The sequence below is a fragment of the Dermacentor albipictus genome, chromosome 1, assembly GCF_038994185.2.
Source record: "Dermacentor albipictus isolate Rhodes 1998 colony chromosome 1, USDA_Dalb.pri_finalv2, whole genome shotgun sequence".
In the NCBI taxonomy this organism is placed as follows: Eukaryota; Metazoa; Arthropoda; class Arachnida; order Ixodida; family Ixodidae; genus Dermacentor; species Dermacentor albipictus.
The window spans coordinates 170,890,366-170,904,225 of record NC_091821.1 but is presented as its reverse complement, the minus strand read 5'-3'; the positions used below and the strand labels follow the sequence as shown (position 1 = coordinate 170,904,225).

Below are 13,860 nucleotides of genomic sequence, written 5' to 3'. Positions count from 1 at the left end.
GAGGTGTGCATTGTACACACCTCGAGAAGCGCACCCACACGCTTTCATTTGTCTCGTGCAAACGCGCGGTGCTCCCGTACACGGCCGCGTCGTCGAGCCGCTCGGAAGCCGATCGGTTTCTCGCGTGCCTCCGAGGCAGTGCGGCCGATCGGCGGTAGCCACTACGGCCGGGAAAATCGTGTTCGGTGATCAATGGCAGAGCACCTTTGAAATGCGCCCAGCTGTGGACGACGCGGAGAGGGCGTAGGAGTCGTGACGCCGGTAGCCGCGCGACGGCAACGGTGTGTTTGTTCGTTGCCAGGGCCAGGCCATTGATGGGCGACGACGGTGCCGGGAGCCGTTTAGCTGATGAACTTTAAGGAGCAGCTGCGTCAGCGCCCCACACTGAGCGCGGAAGGAGCGCGCCCCACACGCGAGCAAATAAAGAAGAAGAAAGTGCGCCGAGTACGAGATGGCGCCCGTGCGGGCAGATCGCTCGCTTGCTGCCAGCTGACGAACGAGTCAGGCGTCTAATCCGCTGTCGTTGTTTTGCTACAACGCCACACACGCCGCTGCGGCCGGTCGGAGCGGAGTGCGCGCGGCCGCTCGTCGCATGCACGCGTCAGGTAAGGCGTCGGCCCATTGCGCGATGCGCAAACTGGTCGCGGTTTGACGAAGCTTGAAAGCGAACACGCAAGTCGCCCGCACTCCGCACAGTGAACGCGATTCGCTGGGTGGACGTCTGTAAACACGGACGACAGTGATAACCTGTGCGGTTCGAGCGGTGGTCTGGCGCAGGAAGGCGAGAGTCAACCTATTTCAGTGGAGAGTAGGGCTACGCCCCTTTTCTATATTTCTTTCTTCTTCTACGAAGTATCGTTCTCGTTAGGAGCGGTAGATCTTCTAGATGGTTCCCTAGTGCGTTCTTTAGGTGGTTCCCTAGTTCCCTAATATCGCGATAATTATGCGAATCTCTAGCCGCGTGAGGAAGGGACAGTCGGAACTTTCCCGATTAAACTCGGGACAACAATGTCAAATCGCCAAATAACTTTCCTCACTATTCACAAAATAGAGAGCTGTCTGCTCAAACTTATCTATCGTTATTTAATCTATACGTGCTATATTCGGTACAAGAATGTGTATTCGGATATTTTGCTTCAAATAACTTTCCCTCTTCTCTAAGGTGTTTTCGAGATGCTACGATGCTTATCAGGGCTGCTTGTGGAACGGCTATTAGCTTCTTCGGTTTAGCGCACGTAGCCACAGCTTTGTGTATGGTCTCAACCTGGCCGACCATCTATTAATGCTAAGCGTTTAATTTTAACCATACCTTCGGTTTACTACCGCTTTCGTTTATTAGGCGCTTCGTCCTTTAGCGATGGTCGACAGCTGCCTATTAAAGATGCTTCGGATTTGTGGAGGCCCATATAAACCGCCATGCAATATCGTGCCTCTCCTCGCTTCGTCGCAAGAATCGCTGATACCGCAGCTTGCGTGCTCGCTTTCACAATACATCTGAATTTAGTGCCTGTCAACCGTAAATGAGAAACATTTCGTACAAAATAGCTTTGAGGATCGTCGCTGCTTGCTTGTTTTTCGTCCGCAATGCATATTAGGGAAGCACATTGGACGCGTTACAATAACTTGCCGCAGACAAATGAACCGCATTCTGTGGTCATAGAAAGTAAAACTCGGAATTTTCTTTAGGCGCTAGCTCGTCGTGACGGCTCAACATTCATGGCATTCACATGCCGAGCACGAGGCTACAGCGTCTCTCACAGCTCACTTAAAGGTTGGAATGTAAATAAATAAATAAATAAATAAATAAATAAATAAATAAATAAATAAATAAATATGATTTTCATGCAGCGTACGTCACCCGCTGCCATTAACTAATATAATGAGGACAGCTGGTTGGAAATACGTGAAGCTATGCAAGTTCATCATGCGGATAAAATGAAAAAACTATTTGAAAAAGATACAAAAAAAAGAAAGGGTAAATCATGAACAGGAACGGTAAATTTGCAGAGTATCGTGAGGCTGATTCCGACTCAGGGAAGGACGGATCCAAGTAACAGTCGTGGCATGGTGGGTCATCGAGTACTGGACGTACAGCGCGCTGAAGCGTGGAACGACGCCTACCAGCGTAAGATAGACACTGTTCGCACTGCATAAACCCATGTTTATAGATACACGTCCACACTCCCCTGACCCAACGATTTCTTTCTTTCTTGAACATGTTGTCACTTACGGGCTGCTTATCAAGGATTTCTAGAGTATTACTACGACGCTTTTCCAGCATAGTACGTGATAGCGCCGGTACGTGATTGTAACGCACAAATTTAAACCATTTTCTGGCATCTGTGAAAGTCTCGGGGAGAAATAACTTTATCAAAATAACTTTCTCACCAGAAGAAAAAGTTATAAAAGCTTGCGACGTCGAGTCTTTTGTTTCTTAGGATGCTATGAAATCGTCCTTTATCAAATAAAGGTTAAATAAAGATACGGGCCGACGCTGTCAGACTGCATGACGTCACGGACAACTTGCGCGGGAACTTGCAGATGGCATCGCCACCTGTTTGTGGATTTTGTGTGCGTGTGTGTAGCTTGCGCATGCTTCCATCACTGTAAGAGTGGCCATGTCGCTATTGGTGACGTATATTTAAATTAACGTAGCTTAATATTTGCCTTGCGTATCGCTTTAAATGTCCACGGTGGGAGTGTCGGTTGGTTAATTGGTTTTCGATGTGATATCGCAGCGTAACCCAATACTGTGGTCTCTGTTTTCTACGGGTCTTCAAAAGCCGAACCTATAGATCAACTACGAGCCAGCAATCTGGCGTGTCACTGATTATTTGTTGAGCAATCTCGAGCAATGGGGAGAGCTAGTAAACGTTTGTTCGCAAGGCAGTAAGGCATTCATCGAGCATTTAATGAAACTGAAAAAGTCCGACAGCGTTTGTCGCTTGCCACAGTAGGCTACCAAAGATGGGTGTTTTAATGGAATAAATGTGATCAGTACTCACGAAGATTAAAGTGCATAGGAGGTGTACTGACCTCGAGCGCATATTCTAGTAAGGCAATTGAGCTAGCACACACACGCACACACACAAAAAAAAAAACGAAACATGAGAGATATAATAAGTGAGCCCTCTGCGCTATGAAAGTCATAATCCAGGCGCATCATTGTGGCATTTTTTTTAAACATCATTATAAGTAGGTTTCTCGAACTAAACTTGGACTTGTCGCTCGTCTCAAGAAGAAACTGCGCAAGAAAATGTAATTTACAAGGTTGCCTGAGGAAATTTTTCTGACACCTTGGAAAAGTCATTTCGACAATGCTCAACGAGCCTTTTCTTATGAAAACCATTCTTGAAAAAATGAGAAGTAAAGAAAGAAAGAAAGAAAGAAAGAAAGAAAGAAAGAAAGAAAGACGGGAAGAAAGACCTCTCTACGAGACAAAAAAAGAAAATGGAAGAAACAACAAAAGTTTGTAAACTGGAGACACGTTTCAGGGCACGCGATTTGAAGCTGATTTCACTTCACTTTTTCTTTTCATTTAGAAAGCTGAAAACTGCTTTGTATGCAAGAGAATTTGCACCGATACCCTTTGTTCACTACGAAGGCGGTTACTCGGCGTATTAGGTTTCTTTACACGTCGGCTGGTTTTCATTTCTTTGTGTTTCTATCGTAGACCCACGCACGAAAAAAGAGAGGGCGAATAAAGAGTCCGCAGAAAAGTGAACGTTTCGTAGAGATAGTGAAAGATTGAGCAGGAGGGAAAAATATGGAAGAGAGCGGGTACCTGCCCTCAGCGCGCTCTATAGGTCCTATCAGAGAACATCTGATCATGCATGCAAATAGCTTGCATGCGAGCTCGTTTCCATCTAAAGCAGCCGGTTCTTCTGTCACCAGTTTCACTTTATTTCTTGTTGTGTGGTTAAAAAGAGATAAGAGCATAGCTAACAAAGTGCAGGAACGAGGCACCAGTTTCGTTCTCCTAAAGAAGAAATAGGAGAATACGACATAGAGCTCCAGCATAAAAAAAAAAACAGCAAGAAATTTGTGGAACATGCAATGGCTTGTTTATTGGGTTTTGCGTAGAGTCTCTCAAGTCAGTGCTTTTCGCCTTTTCCGTCACCCGCTCAGCCCTGGGCGCCGCGCCCGGGGCGATAGGCACCGCCTGAGCCATTCACCTTGTTTTTACTGTCCTGCTGTTCCTCTTCTCGCGCGACCATTTGTGCGTGCGTTTATATTTTGCGGCGCAATGTCACGCTAGTATTTTTGTTTCCCTTAAACTGCAGCCAAAGCTGTTGCGAGTATGTAAGCCGGCTTCGCAGATATGCGGTCAAAGAGTCTTACGTGCACGCATAATTCGAAAGTTTATGTTTCCGCTCATGTTCTTCTCCACAAATTGGCGTGAGCGTGCACCTGTTATTGAGGAAGTTCACAGACTTCGCATAATTAAGACTACTCTAGAATAAATGTTAAATGTGGCTGCCGAGGATGAAAGAGATTTAGAGACAGAGAGAGAGAGACAGACAGACAGAGAGAGAGCGAGAGCAATAAGATGGGAAGGCAGGGAGTATAACTGGAAAAGATCCATTTGGTTTGCTATCCTACATTGGGAGAGTTGTAATGAGAGAGAGAGAGAGAGAGAGAGTCATGGCCCGAAAAGCGTTGAAACAAAGCACGGGAGGATTATAGTCGTTTACATAGGTCACTTAAGCGCAGAAAGCCGAGTAGCACCTCGATCACCTTTTGGTACGACGAGCGTATGGGGTGACACTGCAGGATCATCTGCCCAGAAAGCATCCGGTAGATCCAGACAAGCTAGCCAGGTCACGAGCTACCACTGGTAGCGGGGACGACGGTAAAAGATGTGCTTGATAATTCCATCGCTGCCACAGTCGTCACCGGAAGCCCTGTCGGCCATTATGATATAACAAGTGAAATATTTAGGGAAAGCTATATCAAGCCACAGTCGGAAAAATACAGCTGTCTATGTTCCGGAGAGTTCACATTGCTGACAGTGCTGGACAGAAAGGTCGATGCAGATGGGTGTACTGGAAACTTGACCGGTACCACATGAGCCACGGATCATCGTACGTGAACATGCGAAGTTTAGCGAGATTGCTTCCTGCACGCAATCTTCTTCAGCACATCGAGCAGCTTCATTGGTACGTCTGGCTGGCCATGATGTCAAAGTGACATGTGAAAACCAATGAGAAATAACGTCGTGTCTTTTCTGGGCGAGTGCAAGTTCTCGAATGCCAGCCACAGTTTTAGGCGGATAGCAAGCCCTGAATCATCACTGAATGCACACTTCATATTAGAGGTGGTTTCTTAAGAATCACAGGCATAGTGCTGTGAAGATCAGTAAAATCCGCAGCTGTCGATGTTGTCCAGTGAAAGGTCACCCGGGCGGCGATTATTACACGGGAGATCACTATCATGAGAAGCCAACAAACAAGGACGCCAAGGACAACATAGGGGAAATTACTTGTGCTTACTTGTGGCTATACGGTGTGTCGCTACATAGCTTCAAACGTGATCGCGTTAACGTCAAACGGCCGCTCTGAGATTGTTTCTGCCGGATTTTTTTTTTCTTCTTGTGGCCAGATCACTGACATGAGAGCCACATTCACTGAATTCCAGCGTTTTCCGAGCTTCGTACAATCACAAGTTCGACAAACGTTTATGCGTATTTATAAGCGGTTCTATGTGGGTTTAAACACGTCGGTAGAGCAATACGCTGTTCATTAACTTGGATTGAAATCGCACACTGACCGAATCAATAGACCCCGTACGAAACCGCACCTCTGGCGCAGGCTGTCGTCTCCTTTCACGGCATCGCAAGAAAAATGGCCGAAGCGTGTCACCTCAACAGGCTCGTCAAACAAAAACGATTAATTAATTTACTCTGATATAATACTGCGGCGAATGCACCGCCTTGTTCTTTCTTCGGCACTCGAACTTGGATTCGCACATTCACGTCAAGGTATTATGACTGCTGTGTTAATAACGGCGTTAGATGCAACGCAAATGGTTTTCTTCCATGCTCGCGAATGACTGTCAAGGGAGGGGTGGAGGGGGAAGGGTAGCGGCTTTCGTGCTTTTCTCACGAAATTGGAGCTCGAGACACGCGGGCAAAAGGCGAGTCCGTCTGGGCGGGATAGAGGGAGAGCAGAGGGAGGCGTCGCTGTACGCAAGAAGAAGACGCGGGGCGGCCCTCGCGTGGCAGCACAGCCCGGGCCGCCGGTGCGCGGGGGTGGGCGGGCGAGGCGGCCCACTCTTTTCTGTGGCTTGCAGCCATAACTCATTGGAACAGGTCGCCCTCATCGCTTTGATTCACGGCTGCGATATTTCAGGGCTGACGCACGCGAAAAACTCGGCCACGAAACGTAAAAGAACAGCCTCCGCCGCGCCACGTGACTCAAAACGCGGACGAGGCCCAAAGAAAAACACGTTGCCCCCACCGAACGAGTGCAGAGGCAGGAGGTCGGGATATCGTCTCGCCGGAGACATTAGGAAGCGCCTTCGTATCGTAACTTAAGACTCGCCATCTCTTCTTCTCTGCCTCGGAGCATCAGCCAGCCGCCGCCACACGTACCCCCCTCCCCCCCCCCCCTCTTCTTTCCTTGCTTCTTCCTGTTTCCTCTGCCTTATGTGGGCGTCGTCGTTTGAGTCCCCGTGCGTTTGTGCGGCGCTCCTCAAGCCTTTAGCGGCGTATCTTGGCTCCATTTTTGCAGTTCGCGTATGACTTAAACGAATTTTTCCTCGCGGTCCTCTTCTGTGTCGGAGGACGGTGAGGCTCCTCTCTCCACCTCAGACCTCCGCGGTGGCGGCCGCCGTATATTTGTGTTGGCGCAAATACCTCTCAGGAGAATGGGAAGCCCTTTTGCCGCCGCTGCCGCGCGCGTTTATGATGGAAACGGGTTCCCAGGGATCGCTGCCCTGCCAGGTGCTTTGTAACTCGCGCGCCCTCATCCAGGGGCTCCTTCTTCGTGAGCCTCCCCTCCCTCCCCCTCCTCTTTAGCCGCCTGTTTCGTCTCTTCCCCGCCATGCTCTCAATTTACTCCGCGGCCTGCACTTTGCCCCCCCTCCCCCGCGCTTTCTTTCACTTGGCTTTTTTTCTTTCTATTTTTACGGCGAAGATTATTTTCCTTGAAAGTCATCCGCCAGTAGAGCAGGTGCGGACCCTGGCTAACGTTCCTCTTGTCCATTGCGTAGGAAAAACGAAAACAAGAACAGAAACCTAGTTCGAACTGTTTCATTTCAGGCGTATCGCTCTTTTCTCCGCAATGTCGTCTTTATGGCGCAAATGCTCGTTAGCGCCTCTTCACAGCGGTAAGGACTTTTCGCAGTTGAGCCGCCTGCGTTTCGTTTGATTTGTTTGCCCCGTCTTTCGTGCTGTTCGATCTTGATTAGAAAAAAAAACAAGAAAAATCCCAGACAATGTCTCTCTTTCGTCGATTCAATTACTTCAGTCCCGAACAATAGTCGTTGGTGAACATCACCAGACTGCCAGGATGTATGTCGATCCGTTGAGTATTGCGCAGCGTACTTTTGCAGAGCTCCCCGTTTCTCGTTTTAACCATAAGGAAGTTATACTAAATTATTTTGGCTTAACATTCTTGCTTTTTTGTACTAACAAGGTATGGCAATTTTATTTATATGGTCACTTTCACGGCAGCCATGGCAGGTTCACCAGAAATGGTGGTCTTGCAGGGTTTTTGCTGAGTCGCTGTTAATATACACTGAATTTACACAACCACGTTAAACACTAAATATATGGCCAACAGGCGCATACGTCCTACCTTCGTCTCGTGTTTTCTTTGAAATTGATTGTAATTGATATTATCCGTGCAATGAGGTCTTTATTTAAACACAGTGGCCATGTGCATGTTGCTTGCTTTGTTTTCTTTCTTTCTCTTTCATTTTTCTTAAGGAGTGGTGGGCAGAGGTGGGGAACTGCACTCATTTTTCGTATTCCTCCTTCACCCTTACTATGCAAGTACCGTCCTCACCTCACCCTCACGCTCAAGTTGAAAAATTTGGCCGCCCTCCTTCACCCTCGTGCTCATCTATAAAAAATTATTCGCCTTCCCTCATCCTCAAGTTGAAAATGCTACCATCCTTGTCTTACCTGTCGTTTTCTACAATTTCAAATGAACGACTTGTTCGACCCGCGAGCTTAGGTTACAACACTGATTGTCTAGTGCCATTCCTATTGTCAAAGCGTGCCACACTGCTTTGTCTTTAGGCGTTTGATCATAGGTCCGCAAAATAAACGGAGTTTAGTCAGACTCACTCACAAATTATATTTTTTGCTTAGAGCTCACTCGGGCTGAGACTCACCGAAATTCTATTCAGCCGGCGGGACCACTTGGACTCAGACTCACCAGAAGCATAATCAGCCAGGCTCACTCAGACTCAAACTCAAGAAAATTCTACTCAGTCGGGTTTACTCGGACTCACTCAATCAGACCCAGATCTCACAAATTCGGACTTTCTCTTGAATTGAAGGTTTCAATGACAAAAATGCCTTCCTACCTGGCTAATATATAGCAAAGCAGAGGAATTACAAACGCTAATAATTTAGAAAAGAGTTTGCACGAGAGTCGTTAATATACAAGAAATTTCCTTATTTCTTGTTCATCTCCATGTCTTGTAAGAATGTCATACCTTGGCAGTGCTGGATTCATTTCGCCTGAAGATAAAATGGGCAAAAGGTATCTTTACTGAATATCCAAATTCGTAGTTGTTTGCGCATACGTGCGTGTTTCGCCATCGGATGACGGCGAAAATGCATGCTGCTGGTCGAGCGCTGCCGATGAGCTAAATACCGCCCTGTCGCTTCCTCGTCGGCAGTCACGATGCAGGCGACCTTGTTCACGGAACGCACGCTTGAGGGCAGCACAATACCTCTGCGCAAGCGCTTCATCACGTGGCTTTTTTCATATTTCGCGGCACGGAGGAAGGAAACTAAGGAGAGGCCCTGACGTCACTCTTTGTGAAGCAAAAGTGAAGCCGGAAGTTGGCGTTGCTCATGGCGATGCTCCGCCTTTTGTGCCACCCTCCTCTCTTGTTTACATCTTTCGCGAAAGCACGCCGCGCTGCGCGTGGTTTCGCGCGCGGAGCCCGCGCGCTCGCGCTACATCCGGCAAAGCACGGTGCAGGTAACACAGCGCAACAAGACACGGTGACTAACGCAAACCCGCCCACACAGCGCCTTTGCCACGGCACGAAACCTACCAGAGCAACACGTGTGAGCGCTCAAAAAATCAGAACAACACCGCCATTGTGGCCGAAAAGGCGGGGCCATGCAGCAAAAAAATAAAAAAGCAGCAAAAAAATGAGACCCTAACGTCATTTCCGCCACACTTTTCTCCTAGCGCGCGGAGGGGATAGGGCCTCTCCTTAGTTTCCTTTCTCCGTGTTTCGCGGGCTTTCTTTGGAACCCGGAAAAAAAGGACTACGTGAGATGTAACGCAAAGGAAGTAACTTGATCGGTGGTTTCTGAAGGTTCTCTACAAATCTGCGTATCATACTTGGGGTCTTCAGCCAATAATTAAAAAGTTCGGTAATTACACTTAATTGATTAGTGAGTTACGGGGAAAGCAAAAAATCTTCTGAGTTACTATAGGCTATTGCGAATAGTATGCGTACGGTTGAATTCGCATCCGACGCACCATTCATATTTAAATTCTTGGCTCAAGTTATTTGGGACACGCTGTATATATGAAACACGAATGTAGTGCTGAGTGCTGTCATGTTTCTAATAAACTGCTAACGGTGATTTTTATGCGGAATGTTTCAGGCTGGTTACGGGGATTTGAAAACAGAGAATTTGTCCGAATTCATTAATATATACTAAGCAATCACGCGTTAATCAATCCAACTATTCTACTGTGCTTATTCTAGAGAATTCACACTATCAATCAGGTTATAGAGAAATGTGCGGAATATAACCAACCCTTATATATAGCTTTCATTGATTACGAGAAAGCATTTGATTCTGTCGAAACCTCAGCAGTCATGCAGGCATTACGCAATCAGGGTGTAGACGAGCCGTATGTAAAAATGCTGAAAGATATCTATAGCGGCTCCACAGCCACCGCAGTCCTCCATAAAGAAAGCAACAAAATCTCAATAAAAAAAAAGGCGTCAGGCAGGGAGATACAATCTCTCCAATGCTATTCACAGCGTGTTTACAGGAGGTATTCAGAGACCTGGATTGGGAAGAAATGGGGATAAAAGTTAATGGAGAATACCTTAGTAACTTGCGATTCGCTGATGATATTGCCTTGCTTAGTAACTCAGGGGACCAACTGCAATGCATGCTCACTGACCTCGAGAGGCAAAGCAGAAGAGTGGGTCTAAAAATTAATCTGCAGAAAACTAAAGTAATGTTTAACGGTCTCGGAAGAGAACAGCAATTTACAATAGGCAGCGAGGCACTGGAAGTCGTAAGGGAATACATCTACTTAGGGCAAGTAGCGACTGCGGATCCGGATCATGAGACGGAAATAATCAGAAGAATAAGAATGGGCTGGGGTGCGTTTGGCAGGCATTCTCAGATCATGAACAGCAGGTTGCCATTATCCCTCAAGAGAAAAGTGTATAATAGCTGTGTCTTACCTGTACTCACCTACGGGGCAGAAACCTGGAGGCTTACGAAAAGGGTTCTACTCAAATTGAGGACGACGCAACGAGCTATGGAAAGAAGAATGATAGGTGTAACATTAAGGGATAAGAAAAGAGCAGATTGGGCGAGGGAACAAACGCGAGTTAATGACATCTTAGTTGAAATCAAGAAAAAGAAATGGGCATGGGCAGGACATGTAATGAGGAGGGAGGATAACCGATGGTCATTAAGAGTTACGGACTGGATTCCAAGGGAAGGGAAGCGTCGCAGGGGGCGGCAGAAAGTTAGGTGGGCGGATGAGATTAAGAAGTTTGCAGGGACGGCATGGCCACAATTAGTACATGACCGGGGTTGTTGGAGAAATATGGGAGAGGCCTTTGCCCTGCAGTGGGCGTGACCAGGCTGATGATGATGATGATGATGATTCTTGAGAAGCAGTGCAACACCTTGGCGTTGTGGAGCTTGAGCTAAAACGCTGAAGGTGAATGTTCACTGTAAGTAAAGGCACTCGACTGTCGCTGCATGCGCGAGCTTAAGAATAAACCAAAGAAGTTTTGGTTATACTGTATACCAGCTCTATTTATATTATCGACATGTTTTTTCTTCATCTTGATGCTTCCTTAATTTCATACGACAACAAATGCTATCACTGCTCGAAATTCCAGGGTGCTTACTTCGAATAAAGGAGTGCGCTGACGGGTGGTGATCAGTGAAAAAAGGTGCAGTTTTGCGCGAAATGGGAAGCATCGATTGCGATAGCAAATTAGTAGACAGCCATAATAAGCAAAGATGGTAGTTTTATCAGCCGTATAGACTTGTAAACACTCACGAACTAACTAAATTAGCAAGCATCTATAGTGTCAGCGCGCCCAGGCAAACATGCACACATCAAACTCGATGATCGCGGACACTCACTGTGAAAACGCTGGCTTGAGAAAGCGCGACAGCAGCAGCAGCAGCAGCGAGCGAAGTGACCTTCGCGCTGTCTATCGCTTCAACGTAAATTCAACAACAGCACACGCAAAGCTACGAGCTGTCGGCCCAGCTATACTGTCGCCAAATCAGATTGCTTTCAAGATCAAGACAGCGTGACCGCGCCATACGCATTTGCTGCCGAAGTATGACGCCCCCCCCCCCTCGAACCTCCCCTCCTCCCAGTTCCTTGCGCGCGACAGAAGACGGCACGCTGCCTCGCCGCTTTCCTCCCTTGCGCGCGCGAGATTGAGCCGCGATCGTCGGCTCACTCTCGCACGCTTTCACTCTCACATGCAGCATACGCCGCGCAGCGACGGTTTTATAATCCTTGGACTTTATACGGAACATCACGGCGACGGCAACGGCGACAGCAAGCATGCACAGCAAGCATGCACGCGAGGGCTCGCCCTCGCGAGGGCGCCCCTGTCTGGTGGCGGCTAGAGTCACTGGAAAAAATTTCAGATTACCGCATTCGTTTTCCCCGCGCCGCCGACGCGTTCATTGGCCCAACCGTACCACGTGACCTCTGAGGTGCCATACACCTTCCAAGCGCCGGGCGGGCCGGCTGAGTTAGAGTGCAGGCAGCGCAGGTTCCCTACGTATTTTTTCACGCTCGCATTTGACTGCAAGGAAATCATGCCTAGCTGCTGCGCCTACGGATGCAGCAACCGAACTGAGTCTGGAAATACTTTTTTCTAGATTATGACCGGGAAAAATGACCGAGAGCGTCGTTCGGCGTGGTTACACAGAATCGGCCGGGAGAACTTCAAGCCTACAAAAAACACCCACACCTTGCTTGTGCTTTTCGGCACTGTTTTAGAAGATATTTAAGCGAAGTTAGCGATGCTACAAAAATAGGAGTTCATGGCAGGGATCGCTCGCGTCTTGCACGCTTGACGCGGGTACAAGTGCACGCGTTCGTTGCTCAACACACGCGGTTATTCCGTGCTCGTGGCACGCGAAGGCACACTTGTCGCGCGAGAATTCCACGTCCTCACGTGCACCAGGTACTCGCATGATTTCTCCGCGCACGTGAGCGCGCTCTCGCCTCGAATCACTCGACCCATATATGGCACTTGTTTTTCGCAGATCGTGACGATCGCAGTCAATAAAAACATGTTCAATACGAGGCCCATGATACTTCCTTTTTTCCACTTATCCTTTGCTCATTTATACATACGCATTTCGAGCTTGAAACCAATGGCCAGGTGATATTCACAACACATATGCTTCAAATTTTAAGCTTGTAAGCCGAGCACATGCAATGAACTGAAGTCAGCATACATATTATGTTTTATGTTGAAATGCTACGGTGCATAACCAAATAATGTTGTGCTTGATGCATAACAGGAAATACAAAACAACAGAATACCCAGTAGCTTCGGTTTCACTCTGTCACTATGCATGTTACATAAGCCGCTCTAAAAGCACAAAAATTTTATACATCGCATATGTAACTTAGAAAAAAAAGTGCTGCGTCACCAGCGGGCGTTCGTGCTTTTTTTTTACACAGGCAGCAAATCTTGGCAGTCTAAGAAAACAGTCACAAATAAGTTGAGAAGAGTAGCCGCTCATGAACGCACTAGACAGCCGCGTTCATAAATCGCAATGTAGCAAACTCTCGCTCATTTTCAGTGTACAGAAGTACATATACGTTGCTGTAATCACGCGAACGGCTCATATTGGCCTTCCACAAGATTTAGTGCGCAAAATGGTCATCAAAGTTGGTTTTTACCCCTGCTGTGCACAGATCGTCTTACGATCACGGCCAAACACCGGTGCGCACACGGCAGTCGCAGTGTGTCGTGCGTATACGGTGGACAAAGTCGCCCTGCAGAATCGAGAACGCGCGGTATCCGTTTACAAACTAAATTAGATGTATCCTATTTAGCTTGTGAAATTATACGATGAACGTATGTGCCTGTGACACTGTCAGAGGTTAGTTTCGTCCTGCTTGGAAACATTCAATAGAAGCCGACGGCGGTCCACGATGTTCATGCCCAAAAGCACATAAGCTTGCCTCATTCCGGCTCGAAGTGACGAAATGTTTCCTTCGTAGCTCGCTCCGCGGAAGGGAAAAAAACGCGTGCATAAGCTCCCGATAGCAGTGCTAAGCTGCTGCCCACAATCGTAGCACAGTTCCAGCAGTAAACACGATCGGCGTGCAAAACAACCACCGGCTGCATTACTTCGCACAACATAACATTTTATTTTCGTTCTTAGCAACCATTATCTCCGGGCACAAAGTATTTGTA

The 13,860-nt window shown here is 47.6% G+C and overlaps 1 protein-coding gene across 5 annotated transcripts in view; it reads left to right on the top strand.

The window, feature by feature from the left end:
- LOC135905744 (band 7 protein AGAP004871-like) overlaps positions 1-13,860 on the top strand; it is a 247,968-nt gene that overhangs the window by 167,133 nt on the left and 66,975 nt on the right. The window contains exons 1-2 of one of the 5 annotated variants that reach the window (XR_010565466.1): positions 447-605; positions 2,008-2,125. The exons of 3 other annotated variants lie outside the window; for them this stretch is intronic. The gene's annotated coding sequence lies outside the window, so the exon portion shown is untranslated. Of the gene's footprint in view, positions 1-423; positions 606-2,007; positions 2,126-13,860 lie in introns of those variants that run through there. One more of the 5 variants, XR_010565468.1, reaches the window with a different exon arrangement.